Source organism: Colobus angolensis, unplaced genomic scaffold (genome assembly GCF_000951035.1).
Source record: "Colobus angolensis palliatus isolate OR3802 unplaced genomic scaffold, Cang.pa_1.0 Scaffold71, whole genome shotgun sequence".
Classification (NCBI taxonomy): domain Eukaryota; kingdom Metazoa; phylum Chordata; class Mammalia; order Primates; family Cercopithecidae; genus Colobus; species Colobus angolensis.
Window position 1 is genome coordinate 6,776,651 of NW_012120821.1, and position 7,128 is coordinate 6,783,778.

General features: G+C 35.6%; 1 protein-coding gene across 1 annotated transcript in view; it reads right to left on the minus strand.

The window, feature by feature from the left end:
- NDST3 (N-deacetylase/N-sulfotransferase (heparan glucosaminyl) 3) overlaps positions 1-6,794 on the minus strand; it is a 217,330-nt gene extending 210,536 nt beyond the window's left edge. Inside the window, exon 1 of the mRNA XM_011927356.1 lies at positions 6,547-6,794. The gene's annotated coding sequence lies outside the window, so the exon portion shown is untranslated. The remainder of the gene's footprint in view (positions 1-6,546) is intronic.
- Between the last annotated feature and the right edge of the window lie 334 nt (positions 6,795-7,128).

Genomic DNA, 7,128 nt, shown 5'->3' on the forward strand with positions numbered 1-7,128 from the left:
ATTGTGTTGGACCCTTTAGAGGCAAAGTAACCTGCCCATGATGTCACAGATAGTAGAGGTAGAACTGAAATATGAACTCCAACAGCCTGCATCAAAGATGCCATACGCCTGGGAAGATAACTGCAACGCAATCCTTCCATGCTAGGAACAAGTAGGAAATGCATATTGGGCAGCTGTTATCTTTAGATGCTGTAGTTTCCTTCTAAGAAAATGGGCTACAGTGATATCTCCTAAGGGGATTTTAATGAGGGTTAAAGCTCTTAGATGCTGGGTGCAGTGGCTCACCACTATAATCCCAGCACAAGGGGAGGCTGAGGTGGGCAGGTGGTCCCAGCTACTTGGGAGGCTAAAGTGGTTGGATCGCTTGAGCTTGGGAGGTGGAGGCTACAGTGAGCCTTTATCATACCACTGCACTCCAGCCTGGGCGACAGAGTAAAATCCTATCTCAAAAACAGCAACAACAAAAATCAAACTCTTATAATAGTGTTTGGCACATACAGTGAACAAACAAAATTTATCTGCTATGATGATGATAGTAGAAATATCACAGGAAAGGAGGGAAATATCCTGAAGATGACCAATGACATTTCATACACTAAGCGTTCATAAAGGGAGAGCTATGAGCATTTTAGCTTAAGTAGAGTTGTGGGAAGAATATAAGGCCACCCTTAGTGCAGAGATCTAAAGTCAGATGGATCTTAGAACAAAGAAAGGCTCAATCAGAGGCATAACCAGCACCATGTCCTTGGGCTTCTTTTCACCCCTCCCCCTTCCCTTAGATGAGCTCATATACTTCTTGGTTTTCATTACCATCTACACTCTAGTAAACTCCGAATGTTCATTCGTAACTCAGACCTCCTTCCTCTAAGCTCTAGGATTTTATATTGAACTATCAACTTGATATAATAACAACAACAACTCACATCGACTGTGGCCTTTCTTATTATATTCCAGCCACTATTTGGCTCCACTAGAATCATGTCACAAGCAAACTTAACCTATCTAAAACTGAATGTATGATCTTTCCGCTAAAACCATCCTCATGGTCCCACAATCACCTACGTGCATCCTTAACACCTTCTTTTACTTGCAGCAACTAATCTCACCACAAATGTTCTTGGCTCCTTCTACCATTTTCACAAGCAGCATCAAAGTGGATATCTGTTGCCTCTTTCCAGCTGAGATCCTGTCAATGACTGCTTATTTCACTTGCTGGTTAAAATTCATATTCTTGTACATGTCCCACAAGACCTTGTGTGGGATGCTTCCTACTTTTATCTTTCAGGTCTAGTTACATGATGCTCTCCCTTCTAAGTTCCAGGCAAGTGGGTCCTCTTTCAGTTCCCCAAAGAGATAATCTCTTTTCTGTCTCAGGGTCTTTCTACATGCTGTTACCTTTGTCTGAAAGTTTTTTCTTCACTTCCCCATCTGGTTTCATCTTCCAAATCCTATGGTTCTAAGTATAAATATCCCTGCCTCACAAAAGTCTTCCCTGATCCCCCTGATCCGTCAGGCCTCCCTGGTACACATTCTCACATCACTCTCTACTTTACCTCTGTCATGTGTTCCAAAGTTAAAATTAGTTATGTGATTTTCTGTTATAATTAGTTACGCAATTTTTCTCCATAGCTTGGAAGCATCTGTAAGTACTCGTCCTGTTCATTTCTGTATTTTTAATGTCTAACAGAGTGCTTAGTGAGAACAGCCTATTGAATATTTGTTGAATGAGTGAAAAAGGCCTCTACTAAATTTTACAAACAGCAGCTGGCACTCACAAACTAGGGCAATATTTAAGTCAAACCATCTTGCATGAACAGCTACCTTCATCAGTCACACTGGCCTCAAACAGTCAAGGCGATAATATAAACATTGTGAATAGCAGTGACCACCTTGATCAGAGCCATAAATCAGGCATATCCAGGATGTGCTTTTCACCAAAATTTACTCAACTACTTATTTTTTCCATTCTGAGATTTTTCAGAATTCAGCGTGAATACAGTTGCTGTGCAATGCATCTGTTTTTAAAAAGACTCCACCAAGCAAATATTAGCCATTAATTATTTACCATTAACAAAAGGCAGAGGAAGCAATTAGTTTTTGGAATCACAGACAATTCTATAACATAGTGAAAGAACTCAATATATACAAACATATATTTTGCAAAGTATTGCAATATCTGCAAGGGGAAGTGCCTGCTTGTCAATGTAACCTATCTTTTCTCTTCCACTAACACCCACCATCATCCCAAAGTAAAAATCAATTTCTAAATGAAATAGAATCATGTTAAAGTTGGCAGTACAAGAAAAGTGAAAAAAGATTACCATCTGGAAAATGAGTATTAATAACTAAAGAGCTTCAGGTTCTAACATAAATGAAAGATATTTAAAAGATCTTGAACAATATTCCTTTTTCTGAAAAAGGAATGAATTATAAAACTATATTTTATAATGTCGAAAAATGCAGTGGGAGGCCTCAAATACATGGATTTGCTAAAAGTAATTTAGTAATAATATTAAAAATTGACAAGAGCAAGATTTTCTTCGGGAAAGAATGTGTAAAATTGTGTCATGTTAATTAAACCCTGCTGTGGTAGGCAAGTAAGAAGCTGATTTACATGGAGTATGACCAAGAATACACTCTGTCTCTAGTACTGTAATTTTTAAAAGATGGAAGGGAGAAAAGCTGCACTTGAGGGCATTAGCTTTGTTTGGTACATTAAATGGAAAATGACTTTCTATTGTTATTCTCCCTCCGTCTTTGTATTAGAAATTATGAAGGGAAGAATATATTTTATTCACCTCCCTCAGTGTTATGCCATCCAGTGATGCAAGAGAACAAAATCACCCCACTGCTGTTTGCTGTTGATTCTGCCCTATATGACTGAAGGGGGAAAATGTCTGCCTTTATCTTCTAAGATTGGACCAGAATGCATGATCAAAACATGCTGACATATTCTGTCACACATGCTCACATATGACATATATGAGTGCTGACAATGCAGCTTTTAGAGTCTAATCCAAACCTTTTCTTTGTCCTTCATTAGACTCATGGGAACAAGAGAGTGTTAACCTGGCCTCTCACTGGTTGCCTGGAGCATAAGATGTAGAGTTACAGATCAGTGTTGGCTATGTTTTAGGGCAGGTTACATGAACCAGAGAAGGAAAGACAGCCAATCTGCAGAGAGAAGATGATGCAAACAGAGTAGAGACAAATATGATATAGGGAGTCTTGAGGAGGTTGAAGTTTCTATTACTTTCTATTCTATGGACACATCAATAAAGGAGTCAGGTAAATTATTCTTCTGTTACCTTGGGCACCTTTTGGAACAAGTGAGACTCAACCTAACAGGGGTAGCAAAAGAGGACAAAGAAATCACCTGAACTAGACCATATATACTTAACTAGGGAAGGCACCACGTTTAATTGTCCTGTGGACGGCACAAAAGTAGATGCTTCGTAAATACCTTCTGGGTGAATGAATGAGCATTTCATATGTAAGGGAAGTGGTGGAAATTGTTGGAGTGGTATATGGATTGCCTCTGTTACGTCAAGAGGCATATCAAGAACAAATATTTGAAGCCTATAGAGAGACAGTGTAGCATAATGGTTAAAGGAATGTGTGCTGGAGCCAGACTCAAACTCAATACCAGCTTCACCACTTTCCAGGGATGTGATCTTAGGCAGGTAGGTAACCTCTCAGTGCCTCAATTTCCTCATTTGTGAAGTAGGAATAATATTTACCTTAAATAATCTTTGTGAAGGTTATATGAGCTAAAAATTAATATGTAAAGTAGAACAGGGCCTGCTACAAGGTAACCATTCTACGAGTATAAACTGTAACATCCCTACTACCAAAAATCTAGACAGTAGTACTTATCATCAAGTTAAACTTTGTATTATTCACTGATGTTTTCTCATCTATCTTCGTTCTGTCCTCTAGAGCAATTTCTAAAATGTTGAACAAATAGGATAAAAAAGGGTCTCTGGAATCCTCGTTTTTCAGGTGAAGAAATCAAGCCGCAGAGCCAGCAAGGGAGCTGTTCAAGGCCACTCCTCTCTTGGCAGAGCCAGGCCTAGAATTTAGGTCTACTTTCGTGTTATTTTCAAATACTTTAATGAAACAAAAACATTCAGCAATGAAATGTATGTAAAATGGGTACTCACCATTGAGATGCTTAAAAGTTTTAGGATAGGACTGCAATAATTTATTTTTAAGCTCTTATTTGGCAACAGATAATCAAGAATTATAGCCCTCAGTAATTTGTAGAAGATTTTGGGAAATAATTTATTACAGACATTAATTAATTGTAGTAGGTCCTGACTCCTTTTTTTCTTGTCCTATAACTTACATGAAATCAATGAAAATGTTTAGAGTAACGTGAAAGAATAAGTCACTCATTGTGATATCCAGGTATCTAAGAGTATAGTTTTTTACTATAAACAAACAGACAAACAAAGAAATATTAAAATCACCCTTTACTATTCTAAGAGAAACTTCAGTCATAAGATAGTTCTGAGCATTGTTCAGACTAATTATCTTTATAATGTAGGTCGTTACTTTTGTGGCCTGGCAGTATTCCCTAATCTGGACAGGTGTTCAGAGTTCATGCATTTCAGTATGAATGCTCATTTATAATAGACATAGCACAGGGAAAGTAAACTTCCACTGTTTTCCCTTATTGTCTGAACTGTGAAGCAATTAGAAATTCAAGGCATTCATTTAGTTTAAAATAGTGTTTTTATCCTTAATTTAATTTCCCTGATTTTATAGTGTATATAAATCACAAAGTATTTATATGTAGTTTTAGAAAATATATTTTGCATCTTAACAAATGCACATTTAAGTTTAAAAATTGACTCTAATCACCAAAAAGCAGCTGAAACTCAACCAGGTTTCAAGGAAGTCATATAATCAGAATCCCAAGATGAAAAGAAAAAAATTATAATTTCTTTACAGCTTTAAAATTTTGAAATGACAGGTAGACAATTAAATATTTACATTTTAGCTTATAATAACTTCTTTAGCAGAACATATGGCTTAGAAAAAGAACCTCCAATGCCTGCTTATCTCTTCTACTATATATTTTTTAACAAACTTTTCAGTTATACCAAAAATTAATATTTGCTGCAATGTTCAGAAATAATGCTTTTCTCAAGAAAATTAATTAAAAGAGAAGACATATATAACTCCACCAAACTAAACTATAATAAATATCTCCAGAAAGAGATAAGTTTTGTTTTATCTAAAACATTTTAGTAATGTAAGGATCCTTCATTTTAAAGACTATGAAGAAAATTAACTCATGTGACAAGCTTATAATTAACATTATTTACACAAAGAAACAAATCTTCTGTTTTACCATCAAGATGATAAAGAAAAAGGATAACAAAATTAGAAATGGAAGATACTGTGTTAACCAGAGAAATTTAAAAAAAAAAGAGCTTATTTTAGGCAAGCCTCTTTTTATGTTCAGTACCATTTTAAAAAGGAGCCTCTTTCAAACTTATATTTGAAATCTCCATCTCAAATATAATATTGATAGGAGGCTATGGATGAAGAAAAAGGAAAAAAAAAATCCCTTCAGCTGAATATCGGATATTCTAGAGTTTCTCTGCCATATCATTCTGCTCTCTGGTGGTGAACAGCATTGCTCAGTAGTTGATAACATGATATTTTCTAAGGCCAGAAAAAAAAAAAAAAGAGTGTGTCCCAGATCAGTTGCACCCATCTCAATATTTGATTTGTATTTTAATTTAATACAAATGTATTAAGAATGTAGCTGTTTGCATTGTCTAGAAGTGTTTTCTTCTAAACTCTTCCAGATTACACATGTTGCTATATTTAAATACATTTATAAAGAATATAGATAGTAATACATTTTCAACATTAAATAACTCTGATGTTTAAATAGCATCCAGCTATTAGAAAAACTATTTGAAAAAGGATCTGAGTAAACCCTTTAAAGATGTCACTCTGCTTTTACTTGCCTCCACAAAATGGATATATTAAATAAAAGATATATCTATTTTCTTTATATTTAAAATTTCTGTATATTTGATACCTAGAGTGATTCTTTCCATTTTCATTTAATTTTATTAATTGTATAGTTTTAAATAATATCTATAAACTGCATCAAATAGAAAGCCTTTTGAGGATCATTACTGTATAGATAGGCAGGTAGCTTAGTTTTAAGTCTCTGATGTTCCTTACAAAATTCTGTCAAAGCAACAGACATGTGATCTGTTCAACAAATCTACTTCAGAATCATTATAAGCTGGTGAATATCTTAAACAATTACAAGAGGTCATTTCTTTAGTACTGTAATCTTACCAAAGGGAAGCTTTACAATCATCCCTGAATGAGATGGTCCTTTGTTTCACTTAATTTAATCAAAATGCTCTACATTTCTTCTTCAAGAATAAAATGAGGCACTTGTTCAATCTTGAAATTTTTAGATTATTTGAAAACAAAGTTGTTATCTCCTAAAAGCCCCTACATTTATGAGTGAGGCATTAATGCACAGTATAAATAAATAAATACACTTACCTGGAATTAAAGTTCAGAGCTGAAAATGCTTGAGAAAGTTGTAATAGATGGAAAAGAAACGGAAACAGTACCACTCGCTACCATCGGCTCAGGCTTTTTGACTTTACAAGTGGCAGCAACACCAGTCCTGGCCCAGTACTCTCATGTTATGTAACATCTTATTAATATTAGCCATCAAACTGCTACCAAGCTGGTGAGGCACTAGAGGGCAAGAGTGTCACATGCAAGATCCGTCGCCAAGGGACCGGCTTTGGTACCACTTCGGGGGAAGACAGATGCTAACTAAGCTGATAAATAACAGGATGCCCGAATACAACAGCAAACTTGAAACGTTCCTCAAAGAATATTTTACATGTCAATTTTCTGACTAGGGGAAGAGTTAACAGGTTAATAAATATGCGCAAGCAAATAACCACACCATGAAAAACTTTGAGGATTGTATTTACTAACCCAGTCACTCAAGAGGATGTTTGTTTTTTTCTTTCCATTGTCTAAATAAACTTATTTAAAACAGGAGAAAAAAAGCCGGTGAAATAAAACGAGGGTCGGTTTCACGACTCCCTCATTCCAAGCCGCGAGAAA